The sequence below is a fragment of the Chelonia mydas genome, chromosome 1 (assembly GCF_015237465.2).
Source record: "Chelonia mydas isolate rCheMyd1 chromosome 1, rCheMyd1.pri.v2, whole genome shotgun sequence".
NCBI lineage: Eukaryota > Metazoa > Chordata > Testudines > Cheloniidae > Chelonia > Chelonia mydas.
Genome location: NC_057849.1, coordinates 180422712 through 180444867, shown reverse-complemented (window position 1 = coordinate 180444867; position 22156 = coordinate 180422712). Strand labels below are relative to the sequence as shown.

Sequence of the window (22156 nt, the reverse complement as noted above, 5' to 3'; positions counted from 1 at the left end):
ATTCTTCCTTGGCAGAGGTTATTAAATGGGAAAGGTTTCTGATTTTGTCCTAGTTGTTTAACAACTGAAAAGCTGCAATAGCTATTTATAGAAGCAAAAACAAGGAATTGAGAATTGGGGATCAGATAGCATCAGCAGAATACTGTCTGCATAATACATAATTTATGTGACTGAGTCTCAGTGGGGATCCCGTATATAGTCTCCTCTTGTCATTCCTTTCCGATTGCACGAGAAATAAAGAAGGAGATAAAGTGCAGACTTTCCAAGTTCTTCTGCAGATGGCTGAGTCTGCAGGAATTTGATCATGTAGCCTTAAAGATCCTTGTTCACTCTCAAATGTTGATTTGTGAATTTACTAGTTATCTGATTAAACACTGATGCTAGTAAACTCTAATAGATTTTAACAATACATTAGCAGTTTCATTTCATTCACTGTGCACAAAACATTGGGATTATTGTCAGATTTAAGCTTTTTATACTGGTCATTTATCTATTAGTGAGCCTGGTGCATTACAGAAGGCTCCAAAGAAGCAATCATGGAAAACGACACTGTTTAGGGGTCAGTAATTCCCCAGAGCTTTTGAAGAATGAACTGGTAACCTTCAAGTGTTGATTCATCTGAAATATTCTGGGGAGGGGAGGGGGAGCGTCAATCCTGCAGTAGCATGGTAAGATTTCTCTTCTTTTTTTTTTTTTTAAATGAAAAATGCCTCAGTCTCAAACTAATAGTAATTCTCTCAAGATTGAGGGTTGTGTATTAGCTTTCTCGCTCTGTAGTAATCGGTCTGCACACACTGCTTCAAGGACATTTCCCTTTTAGGCGTTGTTTATATTCTATAAACAGTTTGCAAATAGCTGTCTTGCAACGGAGTAAAATGGAAATACCATTAAAACAGAAAAGAGGACAAATCAGTAAAATCTGACTGAGAAAAGCTGCTGATAATGTATGGGAAGTGTAACACTCTTGTTTGGCTTTTTTGTGATTTTTTTATTAATTTTCATAAGGAAACAATAACAAATACAGAAAGATAAAAGACGTACAGCTTGTGTATGTAACCAAATTCTGCATATTTCACAGGTAGCCAATAACATTATGCAATTACGGAGTTACAGCTTGTCAAAGCTGCAAGACCAGATCATGCAAATCAGACAAATTATACAGACATAAAATGTTAGGGTGATGGTGAAAATAATAATAATGCTATACACAAACAAGCGAAAAAAGGGAAAAGGGGCAGGAAGATGGAGGGGAAAAAGCAAAAAAGGTGAGGTGGAATGGAAGTCTGGCATTATCTGAGCTCTCTCAGCATTCTTTATCCAAATGTATCAAGAACAAGGATCCAAATTTCTTCAAATTCATATAATTGCTCTCTGCAGCGATAAAATATTCTTCTTTGAGTGCTTGCTCATGTTGATTCCATCCTAGGTGTGCATGCCCAGTGCACAGTAGGATCAGCACTCCCGTGAGTGCCACACTCATGCATCGGTATATCAGGCACCACCGGCCCTACACCCTCTCAGTTCCTTCTTACCACCTGTGGTGGTTAGTTGCAGCTCCTTTCCTTGCTTAGCAAGGTCTAGCGGTTTAGTCTCTTCTGCCTTCGAGCCTTAGGGCCTTGTAAATAGTTTGTTTATAGTAGTTAGTGTTAAGTAGTTAGAAGTTAGAGTCCCAGGGGGGACTTCACCCCAAGTAAGGCATGCCCCAGTCTCCTGGACTGTAACAGGCCTATGCCTTTAAGCAACCCCCATAGCAGCTGCTTCAAGTGCTTGGGGGAAATCACACATGAGAGATAAGAGCTGTATTTGTAAAAACTTTCAGCCCCTCTTGCAGAAAGTGCGGGATATTCGTTTATAGGCTCTCCTCATGGAGTCCGCCCTTCATCCAGCTTCCGTGCCATCCCACCAGGATTTGCCGAGTACCTCGGCCTCGTTGCACAGTGCACCCCCCGCACCAACTCCTGGCAATGGCATGGGCCTAAACCCCTGACAGTGCCTTCACAAGCTCCCCTGGCGCCAAGAGAGCAAAGGCCTCTACCCACGCCACCGACACAGCACGTGTCACAGGAATCGGCAAAGGCTCCCCATGAGGGCATGCCAGCCGCTAAAACCTCTCGGGGCAGTGGAGTGCCACCGATCCCCCGAGACGAAGCAGCGCTCTTCACCTCCTTGCAGCAAATCACCAGAGTTGCAGCCCAGATTCTCTGGGGCTCACCCTCTGTCACCAGCACTATGATCATGTGGATCCACCCTGCTATCTTGATGTGGATCGCCTAGAGGGAGATGCCGGTCTCCGTATTACTGGCACTATTTGCCCTGCCGGTGGTCAGACTTTTGGTGCAGGTTCCGGTAGACTACCACATGGTAGCATTCTCTGTCACATCTCCGGTCCCTTTGGTACTGGTCCACTCAATACCGGCACCAGTATCCTCACTCCATGCACCAGTCTCCAACGGCGATGGTCAGCACACAGACTAAGGCATCAACGGTGTCACCAAAAGGAGATTCCTTCAGCAAGGAAGAGCAGTTCAGCCCCTCACCTAGACTCCACCAGCTCGAATGGGTACCCGAGGTCACATCAACATTGACAGCACCGCCTTGGCAGCACGGCCAGTGGCCAGTGCAGTGGCCTTATTGGAGTTTGTGGGGAGTGCCAGTCATGGCAATATCCCCTTCACACCGCTCATCGGCTGCCACCTTGGAGCAACAGCTGGTGGCACCGACAGCACTGGGCTCGGTGCATGAGGTGCACTTAGAGGTCCTAGCAGAGGAGACTGCACCCACCCCTAAGCCTCCCACCCCACCCCTCCCAGGGGGAAGATGCTCCGGGGCCTCCCCCCGCTGTACAGTCATCATCTTCGTCCTCAAATGGGTGGTTGTGGGACTTGAGGGCCAGCCCACCAGATGATTTTAAAGAACGCCAGGCCTTGCTTCAATGGGTGGCCAAGAACTTGGGCCTGGTGGTGGAGGAAATGGCTGAGCAGGTGGAAACCTTGTTTAATGTCCTGTCTGCCTGTACCCCGGCCCCTGTCGCACTACGGTGTGAATGATGGTGTTCTCAAAATTGCCAAGGCCCTCTGGCAAATTCCCTCATCCATCCTTCCCACCTTTAAAAGGGCTGAAAAGAAATACTTTGTCCCAGCCAAAGGGTTTGAGTACCTTTACACCTACCCTTCCCTGGGTGGGTGGTCTCTTCGGCCAATGAAAAACATAAACAAAGGCATACCAGCTCAACTCAACTTAAAGAGGCCAAAAGATTGAATAACTTTTCCTCCCAAACAGGTCCAACTGCCAGACTACAATTCTAGGTGGCAAACCATCAGGCACTCCTAGGGAGATAGAATTTCAACTTATGGGACTCCGTCCATAAGTGCAAGGAGTCCCTCCTGCAAGGTTTGGCCCAGGAATTCAGCACCCTGGTGGAGGAGGGTGGCTCACTGCTCCCTCCAAATGGCATGGGACACGGAAGACTCGGTGGCTAGGCTGATGACATCAGAGGCGGTTATGAGGGGCACTCCTGGCTTCAGACTGCTGGACTCTCACAAAAAATGCAGACCTTGATCCAAGACCTTTCATTTGATGGGATCGGTCTTTTTTCAGAGAGACAGATGTGAGGCTGCATGGGTTAAAAGACACTCAGGCTACCCTTCGCTTGTTGATCATGCATACTCCACAGTCTGCGAGAAAGCAGTTACGGCTGCCCGTGCCTTGGCAGTCTCATCCGGGGTCTGCAAGGAGAAGGAACAGGGATGTTAGTTTCAGTCGCCACTGCCCTTCCTCCTCCTGCTCACCTGCGTGGCCCAGCAAAGCGCCAGGGGCCAGAAGTGCTGGTTTTGAGGGGTAGTCGAGAGTGATGTCCCACTCACCTCCCAGGATCCACCCCTCTCTTTTCTCAACCGTCTTTGTCCTTACTGTTCAGCCTGGTTGCAAGTGGAGGAGGTCCCTTGAGACATGACAGGAAAGGGATTCTACTTCTGTTATTTCCCATCCTGAAAGTAAAAGGGGGCCTCAGACCCATTCTGGACCTGCAACGCCTCAACATGTCTCTCAAGGTCTCCCTGGCTTCCATCATCCCCTCCCTGGATCCGGGAGACTGGTATGCTGCCCTTGATTTGAAGGATGCTTATTTCCATATTCCAAGGTCACAGACATTTCCTCCGTTTCATAGTGGATGGCTGCCATTTCCAATTCATGGTGCAGCCCTTTGGCTTCTCATCGGCCGCAAGGGTCTTCACAAAAGGTATGGCGCCAGTAGCCGGTTACCTGAGATGTCGAAGGGTCCAGGTCTTCACATATCTCGATGACTGGCTCATCAAGGGCAGGTCTTGGGAACAAGTACAGAGGAGCCTTGATCTGGTGCGTTCCACCTGCTGCAATGTGTGTCTGTTGATAAACAAGCAAAAATCCATCTTAAGGCAATCCAACTAATAGAGTTCATCGGGGCGGTTCTCAACTTCACGTGAGTCAGAGCCTTCCCTCTGGTGGCTCGTTTTCAGGCCATGTCGGACCTGATCTCCCATGTGAAGAACCACACGCTCACCGTGGCTCACACCTGCCTGTGATTGTTGGGCCACCTAGCCACCTGTACATTCGTGGTCAGTCATGTCCAGCTCTGGCCTCTGCAAGCCTGGCTAGCATCTGCTTACATCCTTAACAGACACAACCTACACCAGGAAGTTAGGGTGCAGGATCACATTCTGTCATCCCTGGAGTGGTGGCTGAACCCTGGGTTGGTGTTGGAGGGAGTTCTCTTCCTGGCCCCGGCCCTGCTGCTGAACTTAGTCTCAGATGCTTCGGACCTGGGCTGGGGAGCCCATCTGGGTGAGCTCAGCACATGAGGCTGCTGGCTGCAGGATGAGCTGGCCCTTCATACCAATGTTAGGGAGCTAAAACCAGTCTGCCTGGCCTGGCCTGCCAGACTTTTTTTGCCCCATCTGAAGTGCAAGATGGTACAGGGCCTCACAGACAATACTGCTGCGATGTATTATGTCAACAGGCAGGGTGGAGCCAGGTTGTCAGCCCTTTGCCAAGAAGCTCTCAGCCTTTGGGACTTTTGTGTGCGGCATGCCATCCAACTGATGGCCGGGCATCTGCTCGGGACCAGGAACGTGTTAGCAGATTGCTTCAGCAGGACCAGGCGATCTTCCGGAAGTGGGGAACTCCCCGGATGGACTTGTTCGCGCCCTGTCAGAACAGGAAATGCCATGTGTTCTGTTCACTCCAAGGGATGGACACGGGTTCCCTGTCAGATGCTTTTCTGCTCCCATGGTCGGGGCCTTGAAGTATGCCTTCCTGCCAGTACCGTTAATCCACAGAGTCCTCGTGAAGATCAAACAGGACAAGACCAAAGTTATCTTGATAGCCCCCGAGCAGACTCGCCAACATTGGTTCCGCACGCTGCTAGACTTTTCGGTAGCCTCCCCACTGTGGCTACCTCTCTGTCTGGATCTGATTCCCAGGACCACAGCAGTCTTCTGCACCCGAACCTGGAGGCATTTCTCTTGTCAGCGTGGCTACTGCATGTCTGAATGCGGAAGAGCGGGAGTGCTTGGCCCGGGTTTAACAGGTCTTGCTGGGTAGTAGAAAGCCCTCCACCAAAGCGACTTACCTGTACAAGTGGAAAAGGTTTAAGTGCTGGGCTTTGGAACGACGTATCTGGGCTGAGTAGGTCTCGGTGCAGGTGACCCTGGATTAGCTTCTGCACCTCAAACTTCAGGGCTTGTCCCTGTCATTGATCAGGGTCCACCTGGGCCCACCAGGGTCCACCTGGCTGCTATTTTGGCTTTCCACCCTCCCTTCCAAGGCAGGTCAGTCTTCACTCACGACATGACGGCCCGGTTCTTGAAAGGTCTGGAGCATCTTTACCTTCACGTCCAGGACCTTGTCCCTCCCTGGGATTCGAATCTTGTGCTGTCGAGGCTCATGGGGCCTCCCTTCAAACCTCTGGCTTCCTGCTCCCTTCTCCTTCTCTCCTGGAAGGTTTCGTTCCTGGTTTCAGTTATGTCTGCCTGCACGGTGTCTGAGATCAGGGTGCTTACTTCAGAACCATCCTGTACGTTATTCTACAAAGATGAGGTCCAGTTGTGGCCGCACTCGGTGTTCCTGCCCAAGGTAGTTTCCCAGTTTCATATCGGCCATACTTATCGGTCTTCTTCCCGAAACAGCAGGAGCAACCTGCATTAGGCCAGGAGTAACCTGTTTATCCATGATACTCACTAAAGCATAAACCTAGTTTATCTACTGGCAGCTAAATTAGACAGGATAAAAATTGTTTTATAAGGGATTATAAAGCACCCATATGATTCTGGACATAAATCAGTATTTAACCACTAGGAGTTAGGAAGATGCTTTCTCTAGAAGCAGGCAATTCTTTCATTGCCACATCTGTAGTTTCTTGCACCTTCCTCTGAAGTTTCTGGTAATAGCCACATTCAAGACAGGGTATTTGGCTAGATGGACCACTGACCAGCATGGAAGGTCCTAGATTCCTTTGGATTATTGTGGATTAATGAGGTTCTACTGTTTCTGTATGCTGACTTTTCTGAGTTTTGAGAGTCATTTTAACCATTTGTTTTATACAAAATCTACATTGCACTTATTTGTAAAATCTTGTCTTACCTTGGTGTCTTACCTTGGTGTGGATGTTTAATTTTTAACATGATGAATGATAATTATTGGCACATCAAAGCAAGACTACATCTCAGAACCTGTGAGTACTGTTCTTAGTAAATTGTACCCAATAACCAATACATTACATTAACCATTTACACTGTATCACCAATATTATAACAAAACTTCTGATAACAGAAAAAAGTTGCCCACAAGTATGTCTTTTGGGGGGAGCATAGTTTCCCTGATCCCAGATAACAATCCATAAAATAATGCGGCAAATTGGGAAGCACTCAAGAAATTAGGAAAGAATGTTGTTTAACATTTTTAAAAGCTATATATTATACTTACAGGGTAATGCACTGTCCTTTTGCAGTTCATGACATGAGCAGATTCCCTTGAGTGAATTACAGCCTTGCATTCACTTTGGGGCTATCCATTATCTTCTATGTAATTACTACTGTAGCCAAAAGGCTTCAGGAACTGCTTCTACAGCACAGAAACACTGGGGCGTATTCATATCTCCATGTATTGTGAGGATTTATATTTTTAACTCCCATTAAAATTAGTGGATGTGATGTGTGTAAATCTGGATAGTGAGCTAAGGATATACTCCACAATCTGCCTTACCCCCCCCCCATTTTTTTTAACAGCGTTCAGGGAATCTTCAAATTTTCCATTCAAATTATTAATGATATTGTCCTGATGAAATATATATGCCCAAGGAGATGAATATGGAATTAGAATTATCCAGTAATTTCTTGTGGATACTGCAAATAGATAATTACATTCAAAATTATGCTCACAAAAGTTCCAGAGTAGTTTGTCCCCTGTTAAAATATCTAGAGGATTTCGGTGAGCTAACACAAGACAGCTGAACTTGAGTTATATGCTGTGATATTCAAATTCAGGACTTCTGAATCAGAGCAGATCTTGTTCCTTCAAGGATCATCTTCTCATCTTTTTTCTTTACACTTTGAGGGGATTAACCAATAATCTTAACACCGAATTGCTTAAAACAATAAATTCTGAATTCCTTAGATTCCTCCTCCTTATGAGGCCTGTTCAACATAATAATTCTTGATGCTACAAAACATCTGTCCAGCTTTTGAGGATTCTCCCCTTATTGGCAGCATGCACCCCATGTCTTTCGTTCCAACCTCCACACATAAGATACCTACATGAGAGAAAAACTGGATCACTCATAAAGATGAGGGTGAGACATGACAATATTACAGATCTGTGTACAAATAAAAGGTGCACTTTATGTTCTGATGCCAATCTTATAGGAGTGCAATTTGTTAAAAATATCTTAGGTCCCTAGTATTGGTATTCACACATTGGTTTAGCAGAGAAATTGCTAAGTAGTTTTTCATGATTTGGTGTAAATTATATGTTATTCAGCTAATTTCATTTTCTCCTGGCACAACCTTATTCATGCATAGTTAATTTCTCTGAGCTAAATGAGGGAGAGGCTCATATAACCCAAAAGATGAGCAATGGGAGAAGCAATTGCTAAAAGGGGTGCATGTTTGTGTGTGATAGTCATGTATTCCCCTTTTCACTCAGGGACAAGCTTGAAAAGCTTCAGAACTTGTCTGAAGAACCTACTGTGGAGCCTATCACTGGAAAAGGCATTCCCTCTTCCCACCGGCCCAGACTTCTCAACTACTATTGTATGCTTCCTATGAAGCTTCTGAGGGTTGGTTAGCAAGGTTTTCACATGGCCAGCAGGTCCACTCCTCATCATTTGACTTCAGAGGCAGCCTAGTGGGTCTTCTGCCTCCTTAATACAGTAAACTCTGCTGATATCTGTGGCAGCTCTTCTGTTTTGGAGCACTAACACCCAGTAATTCAATACCTTGGGCACTCCAGAAGGCAACACTATCATTGGCTTTTAGGAGGCACATCTCAGGAGGTTGCTAAGAGGGTAGAAAAACTGAGGGCTGGGAGCAGGTCTCAAGAGTTTGTGTCACAATTCTTAGCTGCTGGAGCCATCCTCTGGCCATGTGGAGAGGTGTGTGCCTAGATCTGGCATAGTAGCTGCAGCTCAGGGCTGCAACACTTGGTCCAGTGGCAGGTCCTTTCCTAGCAAGAATGTGAAAGTGAGGGAAAGAGGACTGCCCCTCTCCATAAACCAGTCAGGATGCTTCTTGGTACTGGCTCGAGTGGAGAAGATGAGGTGCACTCAATGGGTTGCTTGTGTACAGGATCTCTATGGGTAAACAGGCAGATGCTGAAGGAGGGAAGTGGTGTAGTTGGAGTGGGGAAGATTCTTGTGGTCAGTTGACAAGGGATAAGGTATGTATGTTGATGGGGCAATGAGGGATTTGCAGGACAACCAGATATCAGACCAAGTTCTATTCTTGGGGCCAATAAGTGTCCATCTCTTCACTCAACAACACAGAATGGCAGCAGTACAGACTCGTGCCAGATTTCTGTTGAATAGCTCTGATTCACTTGGAGTCCATCTGGTTTAATTTTGGGTACTATCCATCTGGGACCATGAAGGCGAGAATTCATACCTCCACTACCCATAGGTGTTGAAGTGCCAAGACCACCTGAGGTTCCCAAGGAACAAAAGTCTCCCACACCGTCAAACAGCTCTTTGCCTTTTGGATTTTTGTCCATAATTTTTGGAAGCATTCATAGTGGTTTTGAAATATTTTCTTCAAAGCACACGTGATGGAAATCAAAAGCCCATTATGAAGATAAATTAGCTCAGGGCAGCACATGTCCAAACTTGTCTTCAGAAAATGAAGAAGAACTAACCATGGAGGACCTTTTATCCCATGATTCAATAGTCTACAGCCAGTGGTCTCCTGGTCTCCTCATAACCAGAATCAGGGAACACTAGGAAACAAGCATGTTAGGGAATCCAGCAGGAGACCTGTGATTTTGACAACTGCACATTGATGAACAAATGCAATAACTGCAGGTGCCCATTTTTACCTTGTTGATGAGCATCCCTGACTCGGATATACACACTGGTATGTTGGCATTCCAGGTGTACGGGAAAGCAGTATAGCGGTTGTAAATGAGTCTTAAGATATTTCTGTTTCCTCTCAATGGGGTTTAGTTCCAGGTCTTTCCAGTCATGCCCCAAAGGGTGGATGCTGCATTGTGTACTGTGCCATTAGACTGGAAGTTTTAAGTAGTAAGCAAAGAATTCAGCCAGAACTGGAATGAAGTACCCTCTTGCGTAAATGGGACCAGTTGATGCATTCACAATAGGAAGTCAGTGGCCCCAAACAGCACCAATTCTGAACCAGATGATGGGTTGTCATGCCCGGGGTGCAGTCTGGGAGCCATGGGAATTGCTGTGCCCCTCTAAGACACACAGCTGGGTTGGCCATATTTTCACACTGCTTGGTTGGAGACATAGCCAGCCTTGCCAGGCCCTGTTATCAGCCAACACAACAGCAGGTGACGGCACTGACTCAAACTGAGCTACCTGAGTGCAAACAGCAGACACCAGCCAATTGCCAAGCTCCCCAGGCATGCACACGCCGCTGGAGTATAAACTCAAAATTATACCGTCTTGCACTGCACAGGGATCTGTACAATGTAAGCTCAGAAATAGTTCGATGTGGGAAAGCTATGCAACAAGCCTGTGTTTACCAAGCTGGGATTTTTCCCCAGACACTTCACTCAAAGACACACTGGTTTAGATAAAGCAAAAAACAAGTTTATAACTACAAAAGATAGATTTTAAATGATTATAAGTGATAGCAAACAGATCAAAGCAGCTTACATAGCAAATAAATAAAACTGCAAACTAAGCCTACCATGCTACAAAGATTGGATATGAATTAGCAATTTCTCACCCTGACGGATGATACAAGCACTCTGTCAGGTTTCCATACACAGGCTGGGACCAGCTCTTCCCCCAGTTCAGTCTTTGTTTCTCATGTGTTTCCAGGAGTGTCCTTGTGTGTGGAGTGAGGCCCCTAGATGATGTCACACCCCACCTTATATAGCGTTACCATATGGCAGGAACCCTTCGTTCCAAACTCAATTCCCAGCCTACTTCGTGGAAAAATACAGGTTCCCAAAATGGAGTTCAGTACCATGTGGTCTGGTTACATGCTCTAGCTGAGTCATAGGAGCCATTTCTTTCAGGCTGGCTGAAACATTTACAGGAAGGCTAAGCTTTTCCATAGCCCGTTGTCTTTGTTGATGAGTCATTAGCACTGTCTAGCTTCATCATTGTTGAACCTGAAAGGCTAGCAGTGGGTGTTTTCCAAAGTAAGCACATTTGAAATACAAATCCATAGTCAATATTCATAACGTCAGATACAAAAATGATACATGCATACAAATAGGATAATCATATTCAGCAAATCATACCTCCTTACATGACTCATCTTGTACAAATTGCATCATAATTATGTCATAATCATACAACTTTGAAGAATATGTGGTGCAATGTCACTAGTTAAGAGGAAAATTTGATGACAGAAACTTGGTGCAGTTACTGACCAAGGTTAGGAGGAATTTGACTGATCTGAGACACATTGCTTGTAATTAGTCTGATGGCTCCCCACCACAGATACCATAAAAAGTCAGACATGCCAGGCAATCACACGAACAAGTGTATCAAGCGAAAATTAACTTGGGATTATTGTGATGATTACTTGTGACACATTTGAGTTGTTATTTCTATACTGCCCTCATTTGTTCCAGCCAGAAGGGGTACAGATTTCTGACATGAAAGTTGACTGACTTTACTAGGTATGTGGAGGATGCCAACTAAAGATGTGTCTAGAAGCATCTACCAACAGTCCTTGCAAGACGATAGCTGGTATGTATGGTTGAAAGGCATCAGAATGGGTGAGGATTTATCTCCCAATCCAAATGCGATGACTAAGGAGGGATATCAAAGCTTTCCCATCATCATTTAGCTTGCAAGGGCAATCTGCTCAAAAGGCCCCAGTTTGGAATTCAATAAAGCTGCACTCTGTTATCATCTGACTTTGAACTTAAAATGTTCAAAGATGGACAAAAAAGTAGTAGTATAGCCTATGTCCACTCTATTCTAACAGTTCATCATTAAATATAGATAAAACAGGTAGAAAAGAGCTTACTTTTAAATCTAAAAAAAACCCACCCTAAATAATCTAAAGCCTTTTTTTTCTTATTACTGCAGCAGCATATCATACTGTTTTTCCCGACAAAAAGAATCCCTACTGTAGCAGAATAAAGGACAAATGTTAAGGGTACAATGTGACTCTTTCAAGGAGTCACATGTGTGACTCCCTTTGCAAGTTCTTTGTGTTGCATTGGTAAATAACATGATGGAAGAAAAAAATTATTTTCTTCTGATGTGTAACCATATGTATATGTTTTTTGCCAGAGGTAAATAAAAATATCCAAATATATCTTTCTGAAGTTTTATTACTTTCATTTAATTTTTTGTTCTGTGGCTCTATGAGGAGGGCCTGCTCGCCTAAAAGCCATCTGTTTGTGAAGGGGATGGCAGAACTTAGAGTCTAATACCAATTCCAAAGATCCTTACATGCTGACTCCTGATTCTATGCCCACTGACTCATTTTATTCAAATGACACAAAGATTCCTAAAAATAGATTGATACAGATATTTTTGATATGGTTCTCTAAAATATCCAGTTTCCTGGAGGGAACAGAGTTTTCACTAATTACGGCATAGCTTTCCTATTAATAATATTGGATTTGAACCCTTCAACAGAGCCACTTACTGTTTGAGACTTTGGTTGGAAGAAAAATGACTGAAATCTGCAGAATTAAATTATTAATTTTTGCCTCCATCCTGTTTTCAATAGAGGTTATTGCAGTCAATTTAGATTGTAAAGATATATTCGTAGCTTGTCCAGATATAACTGCTGGCTGTACAAGGGTGGGGAAAAGGTGCATAGCTGACTGAAGAACTCCACTATTAACAGCTGGTTCTTCCAACGAGGTACCACAGTCTGCAAAAAAATAGGCAAATGACCCCTTATCGCTGCTTCCAGAATTTTAATAGACTTTAATTTTTCTTCTCTTTCTGGAGAGCCAAGATACTTAATATCTCCCATGGCCAGGGGGAAAAAAAGTGTAACCGAATAACCAAGTTCAAATTTGGTTACTAGCCTATTAGCAAAAACAAACAAAAAACCCACAACAGAAAGACCACAGAAGTCATGCACTGGATTTTGTTATGTAAGAAAAAGTAAGGCTGATGAATTAAAATTTCTTTTAGCAAATGGGATTTTTTCCTTGGTGCTTGGTCCCTTCCATCCCCAGAGATGAGTTTAGTGGGAGGAATCCTGCTCTTCGTTTTCCCTTCCCAACAGGAAAGGATGGGAAGGACAGAAGCAGTAGCTGGAGTTGGTATAGTCAACCTAATAACAACTGGCTCTTCCTTCCATCCATTTGTGTGCGTGTAACTCTTTTCACCGTCCATGGCAATTAAATGCCTATGCACCTGATGAACTGAGCTCTAAGTAACATAGGTGTAGAAAGAACAGTGCCATGCAAGAAGCAACAAATTAAAAACTGATTTATGTATCATGAACAGCAATAAGGTTGCTGTGAAAGTAAAACTGTAAAGAGGTCATTTAAAACCGTTCAGAAAGTTGCACTGGTAACCTTGAGCAAATCCCAAAATTTTAGTAAGTGTACTGGAAAAGCTGTGTATATGCTTCAATAAAACTTCTTTTTATAGTGTCTTTCACACACACTGCATCCCAGAATGCTTCCCAGAGTTAATTAGTACAACTGCAGGGCTAAAATAATAAATACTAGCTGAGGTAGAAAAAGTTGAAGAAGTGTAGGCAAGGAGACAGCTGTTTTCAGCTGAGCGATGATGTGGGAGAGTTTCATGAAGTGGAGGGATACAGACAGGCTGTTACCAGTGGCGGGAGCTGCAGCGTAAAATGCTTTAACCTAAACAGTGCAGAGACAAGGCCAGGGGAGCAAGAAGGCAGTAGAAAAGCAAGTTCCACGAGGTATGATGCCACTACTGTTACATCATAGGTCTCATATAGTGCTTTTCATCAGTGAATCTCAAAATGCTTTACAAAGTAGGTCAGTAACATTTTACAGATGGGGAAACTGGGAGGTGAAGTTACTTGCCCCAGAAGGCTATTGGCAATAGGTTGAACGTGTTCATGAAGCGTTTTAAAAAACTACTGTGCAAATGAATTGTGTGAGTTCCATATAATTTTTCACTAATAAAATTAAAATAACTATGAGTCAAAAATAGTGTTAAAACACCCTTGATGAAGTCAGCCACTTAGCACCAGTCTATGATACCCCTAACTTCATGCTTAATAGCAGTTTTCTCTGTTATTTGCTTCAATGGACCTACTCATGGAGTAAGGTACTACTCAGAATGAGTAAGGGCAAAAAAGTATGACCACTAACCATTTGGCAGCTAATAGTGTTCTTCATCTGCCAATCTGTGTGCATATAAGAGATTGGCAAAACACTGTTGGTGGTGCTGGTGACCAATCCAGTGGAGGTCAACCATTACCTCACTAACTGAGATGAGTGAGATTAAAAGTAGAATTAGTGGAGGTCATTTTGGTGTAATGCAAAAAAGGAACAGGAAAAAAAGAGTGATATTATTGTTAGGAGGATAAGTATCCCAATTAACATTTTAAGTTCTTTTTATAGCCATTTTTATTAGGGCATAAAATCCTATGTAAATTTGTTGGGACACAGCAAAATCCATTAATAGAGTTTCTGTCCAAGCAATAAAACTACCTTGAATTCATTTAATATTGTGTTTGTGGTTTAATTTAATACAACCCATTCTTTATGTCATATCTGTGCTAATGAAAACAATAATATTTTCCTCACTTAATAATGATATGCTTGATGGAATTCTCCTCTGGGAACTTTAAGGTTTTGTTTTTTTCAGTTGCCTTAAAGTTAAATACCATCCAGTTATTAGAAGAGGGCTGTGTTTGCTTTTAATACCGTTGATTGGTCATGCGTTGCTAGGAATGAGATTGATCTTTGGTTTTCTAAAAGCTTTCTGTGTATTCATAAAATAATAAAAGCTGTATATAGTCTGGGCTTTATTTATTTATTTATGATCCTGTCAGAGTGCATTCACGTCCAGCAGTACTGATGATCTCTGTGTCAATCCTCATAGCTGTAATATATCCAAATTCTACCAAGAGGGCCACATCTACACAAGTTTGAAACTGACATTCATTTCCTACCTTCTCTGGAGACAGCAATAAGGGCTCCAATCAAAGGTCCAGTGTAATTACTATGTATATTTCAGATTAAATAAATGTGATAAAAGCTTCCATCTGGCTGTTGATCAAACGTGCAAAGGGAAGCTGATTTCCAGTGACATATTACAATGTCTCTTGTAACAGTCCCAAATGCCATCCTGTAAATTACTTACATTTGGGATTACTTGACTAAAGCAGAGAGAAATAATACTCACTTTTTAAGTGCTGCCCATTGGGAGGATCTGAATGTGGTCTAATCTTAAAGTTGTTAAACAAGGCATTAAGAAATAATGGAGTCATGTTTATTTTACTAAATGACAATTGTGCTCAAACTATTTGAAGAAGACAGACTCAATCTCATAGCAGTTTGAGCTGTATTCCTGGTGACAAAGCTCTACCAAGTCGACAGGGAAGGGGAATTAAGACACAACAACATTAAGGCATATTGTACTGTAAGAAAACTTTTAAAAGTTAGTGAGAGAATGTCTGTTCAAATACTTAAATATTTTCAATAATAATCTATCCTCATACACAATTGGGGCCCAGTCCTCTGGAAGTGCAGTACCAGAGCATTTCTCACAATCAGGGCCTATCCTTTCTTTTAAAAAAAAATGTTCGGAGGGAAAACTGCTGACATTTCTGATTATCCTTCATAAGTATACACCTAATTCTTGCAATAGTGGGCTGGACCAAAAGGGGATCTCTGCCTCATTATTTCAGTGATCTTCTTTTAACCAACTCATTTTCAAGAGAAAGAAAGATGAATGGGATGTTCAAAGAGTGGCTATATGGAACTAAAAGGGCTTTTCTTTCCTATGATTTATAACTGATATGGGGTTATCCTAGAATAGCTCTGAGATGAACATGGAGCTTAAAATAGCCATATCTGTCTTAAAGAAGCAATATTCTCCCCCTCTATCTGTACTTTGACTTTTCCGTGCATAGAAGGTGATGTCTATTGCATATTCAGCACTTATTCCACACACAGAGAAAATGAAGGATATATTATTCAGATCTGCAGTGCAGGTCAGGGAGTTTCAGAAGTTTGCCCCTTAGACTTCTTGTTGTCAAGTCTGATAGAATTTTTTGTACCCTACTGCCCTTAAAGGGGCTGCACATTCGTGATGGAGTTATTAAAACAAGTTTCTCTCTAACCATTGGTCCAGGACAAACGGATAGGGAGAGTTTACAGCTCTAGTAAGCATGTGTAGTGGTGTTTATGACAATATTCTGCTTTTGTCTCTTTTTTGCTCACTACACCTTCATTTCCACTCCCACTCATTGTTTGTATTGTGCCTTCTCTTCTATAGTTCCCATACCTAGAATCCTCTCTCTTTAACCTAAAACACCATGTATCCATCCTCTCCTCGTTAGTGCTTCCTTAAAACACAATTCTTTCAAAAAGGCCTGTAAAATCATTTACTCCTGTCTACAGGGAAGAATTAACAAAATAGACCAAAAACAGAGGAAAAAAAAGCTAAATCCAAACAAAAAATGGAATTAACAAGTTTCTTTTTTATCTCAATGTTCAATAACTTGCCTTCTATTTTATCCCCCCTACCCTTTCTTCATCTATTTGTTGTCTGTTTATATTGCACTCTCTTAAGGGCAGCATATTTGTCTGTAAAGTACCTTGTACATTTTTAATTGCTATAAAAAATTAAAAATAAGATACTAGCTGTGGAAAACCAGACTGTTCTACATGACATTATGTTTGATTTGTGACATTTCAGTGTCAACAAAATTTTGGCTACAGACGTCTCACAAAAATATCTATGACACTCTAATCAACAATTTGTATAACCTCAGTTAGAGGTTAATGTTTAAAGGTTTATGCCATTTAAAACTAGAAAGCAGATATTTCAAGCTTGCAAATAATATAACCCCCAATTCAGCAAAGCACTTAAGCATATCGTTTAAGTGACTTAAACACATGTTTTTGTTGAATCAGAGCTATAGTGTGGGATTCTAGTTTCAGCTGTTTCTAAGATATTACTTTCCAAAACCTATGTTGGAATTGAAATGATGGAAAAATAAGATAGTAATCAGAATGACATGATAAGAGATTTTGTAACATGTCAAGGCAAGAAATGAATGCAGTATATCATTGAAAAGGTGGGAACCCTGTTTTTCTCAGCATTTGTTTATAGTACAGGCAGGTCATAAAATGTCACACTTATATTGCGATGTTTGTCTATCATTCCTTTTGTTTGTTTACATCAAGACCTAGGCCTTGAACCTGTGCAATTTTCAATCCAATGCTCCAATAAAAATGATGTCACTGTGATTGGATGATCATATCACAGAGAGAAAGTATGATCCAGAGTCTAGGGTACTAGTCTGGGCCCTGGAAGACCAAGGTTCAACTTCCTGCTCTGCCACAAATTTCTTGCATGAGCTTGATCAAGTCGCTAGGGTTTGCCTAATTTCCAGCTTGAGCAGACAAACCCACACTAGCTCTTGATAGAGCTTGATGTGTACTAAAAGTAGAAGGGACACCACAGTGGCACAACAGGCTACATGGCCCTAGTACAATCCGGTCCAAGATCCTAGGTATGCATTCAGGCAGTTAACTTATCTGGCTGCTCGCACTTCTATTTCAGTACACTAGCTCTATCAGAATTTACACCTAGATTTTACACCTTCCAGTTCCAGAGTAGACATACCCATAGTCTCTCTGTGTCTCAGTACCCCATCTGTAAAACGGGGATATCAGGATAAATTCATTAAAGATTGTCAGAAATATGGAGGGAGGTGGTTATACAAATACCTAAGATGTCTAGATAGATTGATCACAGGAAAAGTCACTATATTTCAGAGAGGAACTATTTAAAGAACTTAAATGTTTCATTTAAAAAGTCATTAAACAAGCAGATATCTATTTTACACAATTCTGAGGTTCAATAAAAATAAATAAGTAAAACGGCTTTATTTAATTGGAAAAAAGTTGAAAAGTAGGTTTATTTTGTTACTAGAACTGCTGATAAGATGAGATCAGGAAATCAATACAAGGAGGGCATTAATCTTTTAAAGAATGATTGAGTATATTCTGCTTGCTTCATTTTTTTCTCCCCTTATTCCACAAATAGCCCTCTTTCTCAAGTGTACAGAGCTACTGATTTATGTTTTACAGTTAAAACATAAAAAATGGTAATTAAGACTTCTTGAAATTTAGTTACACCAATTTCCTAAATCTCACAGGAACATTGAAATGGTTCCTTCTTTAACCACTAAATGAATGAAAAGCAGCAATACAATTCAGAAATGTAAAATTCAACAGACCAGGTAATCCAGAATCCAGTTGCTGAGGATTCAATGAATAGTCCTACAAGCGAATTCCATTTTTATATTCCACACAATCTAGCAAGAAAAATAGTCACAGCTAATATAAACAAACCACAAAGGGCCACATTTTCAGAATTGCACATGTTCATAATTACCTAGGCAGTTGTGGTAATTTTGTACACAAATTTCAGTAACTGTGTATGCAGACAGTCTGTTGGACATCTAACAGGTCATTTGCATGTGCAGGACTGTAGTTGCACATATGGGGTAAATTTTCAACTGGCACAAATTTATATATTACTAATGAAGTCACCAATTTACACCAACTAAAATCTGAACCATAAGTCTGAAAATATGGACCACAGTGTGTAAGATAATGAACTTATGTAAAACAAATTGTACATGAAAAATAAGAAAACACCAAATTCAACTCTGGTATAACTTCAGTGGAGTTACACTGGAGATGATTTGGTGCTCTTTCACCCAGAATCATGAACTGAAGTTGCCAAAGTCTCAAATGTGGGACACAATGTGTAAGAAAAACCAAAAGTGAGGTGACTAAAAAAATTATGCATGCAGGGAAGCTACATGTTGTGAGATTAATTTCTTTCATGTAAATCACTGCTTCTGCAACCTCAGTTCTGGGATTTTTTTTATTTCTAATATCAATAATTTTCAACATATAAAGCATGAAACTTAGTTAATTTGGGGTGTAAAATGACTGATATGCCTCAAAAATGAGACACAGTTGAGAAGAGCTGAGTTAAGATCTGGGCTGAATTTAGTCCATTCACTTCTGTTACCTGGAGACACTATTTCAGGGCTTGTATTCCTGGTCCAATTTTTAGTGGGGCTCAGAAATAAAAATCCAGTTTTTGGTACTTCTGTTTCCCCTCTCAATAAATAATCAGTCAATCTCATTGCACACACTCCAGATCCTTATTATTGTGGCACACACGTTGCTGAGTTTTATGGAATAAACAAAATGAAAAATCACTGATGAGGTTAATATTTTCAACACAAATTCCTGAATATGTGGTATTTGGTGATTTTAATTTAGTATTTGAAGGTTTATTTGCCGATATAACCCAAGTGGTAACTAAACTGAGATGCAAATGTATGAATTGTCCAGCTCCAAGGGCTACATTCTGCTGTGTGAGAAAGCTGTGGGTAGGATTTCTCCCTTGTTTATGGATTTCTGTGAATAAGTAGGATGGTGGAAACCATCTGACTATCCCTTCTCCGCCCAGGTGGATTTGTGTGTTGAAAATATGATTGCAGTGGGGTTTCAAAATCTTCAGAGCTCAAAACTGGGTTGATATTAAATCAACTGTCTGTCTCATGTCTGGAACAAGACTCAGAGTTGAATCAAGAAGAGATCACCAGATGATCTAGGCCACTAAACATCACCCAGCTGCACCTTAACCAAGCCCAACAACCACAGTTATTACAGTAAGCAGGAAACTGAACTATTGTGTGCTATAGGCATAGAATGGAGGGACCAAGGTACACCAGTGCCTGAGGGCCCTGCAATGGATTTAAGCACACGTTATTCAAAGTGCCCTGTATTGTCTGTTTTTTTACAATCATATCATTACTGTAGGATTCAGGCTGCCAAGAAAACAAAAATCCTCAGTTAGTCTCCAACTTGAATTAATACCAAACACTAACCTAAGCACTGAAAGCACTAGAAATGATATGGCAGGCAATGATTGGACCTTGGTAGCAGGAGAAGAGAATAAATTACCTAATGGGCCTTCTCCCTTAATTTCTTTGCTTTTTACAAAAAAAAAAAAATTGTTAAAAATTAGAGTCAAAATAGTGGAAAGACTAGATTCTTTCATGCCATGTTTTGACAGGTATTATTTTAGATACACACATACAAGTAGACCAAAGATTATCAAATCACTCCAACAGACTTTCCATCAAGTCATAGGTACAGTTTTCAATAGGTTAGGTTCCCAAAGAAAGAAGCAGGGTTACAGCATTTTGTGGCATGTACCGTATGTTCATCTTTTAAGATTTCAGTTTGATAGCTGTCTTGGCCAATCTGGAAAATTCCTATTTCCTGAAATGTAGCTGAGTTTACCCCACAGCGTAGGTCAACTAATTTCAAATCAGTTTCTGTACTCAGAGAAAATTGTATACAGGTAAAATTTCTGATCAGAGCTAGGGGGTAAGAATCACCAACGAAATAAATTGTTTTTTTCTGCTTGTCATAGTTGGTAGTCAATCCACAAAACATTGCATAGATTAAAAAAAAACAACACTATAGTTTATCTTCATGTAATAATAGCTAAACCTGAATCTTTGAAGTATAATGCAGGTTCCGAACACCGCAGAGATTCTGATAGGGAGGAGATATTGCAGGAAAACCCTCATCTAACAATCTGACAAGTAAATACTGTGTGTCAGGTCACTGCCAAGGATCGCGGGGGGCAGAGGGGGGTAGAAGAGTTGGAGGGGGGAGAATTTGCTAGCATCCTTACCTGGAATTTCCTCACCATTCTGTAGAAGCAGGGACAGTTTCAACTTCCCCAACCTTCATTGGTCCCTATAGATGCTGAAAACTCTCAGTGGATCTCCTTGGACACAATGCCATCAGACCAATGCTTCCACACAGTCTCCAGGGTCTTCTGCCTCCCCCAGTTCCCTGGCAAAGCTGGTCCATGGCAGCTTTGTCACGAGAGATGCCCTCTCCCTACAGCTGCCCCAAAACTTTTCTTTGAAAGTACACACGAGTACTATCTGAAATTTTAACTCTCTGGTGGATTCCTTGGAAGTCAGATAATACTTTTGTCACTAATCCTAGCACTCTCCCTGGCTCCATGAGATCCCGTGGATGATTCTATTTAATGTTGTAAGGCACTTGGCTACGCCGGTGATGAGTGTGGTATAACTGAGTGTGGTATATACGCCGGTGATGAGTGTGGTAGATGGCCATAGCCGTCCCTGACACATGGCTCCTGTCGCCTATGGAGTGTTATCCCTGGGGTCTATAGTGGCTTCACATCTCTTTTATGCATGGGAAGAAGGTCCTTTCTGCATGCTGACCAAGGTGTCATCTGGCCTTATATGGGACTGAAATGCTTATTTTATAGCCAGCATTTTATTTTGTTAGTCTAATCACAACACTCTTAGCAAGACACACTGAACTATTTTCAGTTTGGTAGATTTGAATAGAATGCTTTGTTGATATTTCCAACTTTAGAAATATGTAGGACTTAAGAGTATAACACATCGCATATAAATGATACAGCATTGCTAAAATGTTTCATAATTTTTTGTGCAACTCAGTTTGATTCCTGCGTTAATGTTCAGTCAAACTGGGGACTCAAAAAAAAAAAAACAACCCAACCTCCTCCCCCCGACGAATGTAATTAGGCTCTGTCTAGCATTTTTAGGTGTATAATTTTGATATTGCAATTGATCAGAAAATAATTTTTTAGGCACATTTGAATGTATTTGATAGGGAACATTTGTCACTTATGTTTACAATTATTCAGTTTAAACAATTCCATTTTATGCTTTTATTGCAGGAATTTATTGTTCATTGACTAATTTTTTAAATAGTTAACATTTTTATGGGAACATGAAAGGGAGTAGTGCATCAGAAATTCATTAAGAAGTATTTTTAAGCCACTACCTTGCATGATTTATTTCCCAATTGTTAAGAAAAAATCTGCAATATATTGTTACAAAGCACAGTTTAAACATATATTACATTGCCTAATAGATGTTTAAAGTCTGTCCCAGCCATAATACAGCTGTCCTCTGAAACAACATGTGCTTTTCAAACCTTATTTACCTGCCTGGTAATAGTCTGATAAATACTGCAAGCCTTATTCAGCAGAAAAGGTCTTGTCCTTTCATTTTATAGAAACATAGAAAAAATGGCTAATCTGCCCACACCCATTTTGAACTATGCTGCAGAAAACTCAACCAAGCAACGGAAACATTTTGGCCAGCTTCATTATGTCCATGAAGAGCTGCATCTGTCAAGACCAGGATAACTGCTCTCTTGAGCATGTGACTTATTAATGACATGTTTGACCCCA

At 41.6% G+C, this 22156-nt stretch overlaps 1 protein-coding gene across 8 annotated transcripts in view; it reads right to left on the bottom strand.

Moving 5' to 3' along the window:
• CADM2 (cell adhesion molecule 2) overlaps positions 1–22156 on the bottom strand; it is a 1031723-nt gene that overhangs the window by 9549 nt on the left and 1000018 nt on the right. The gene's annotated exons all lie outside the window — the stretch shown is intronic.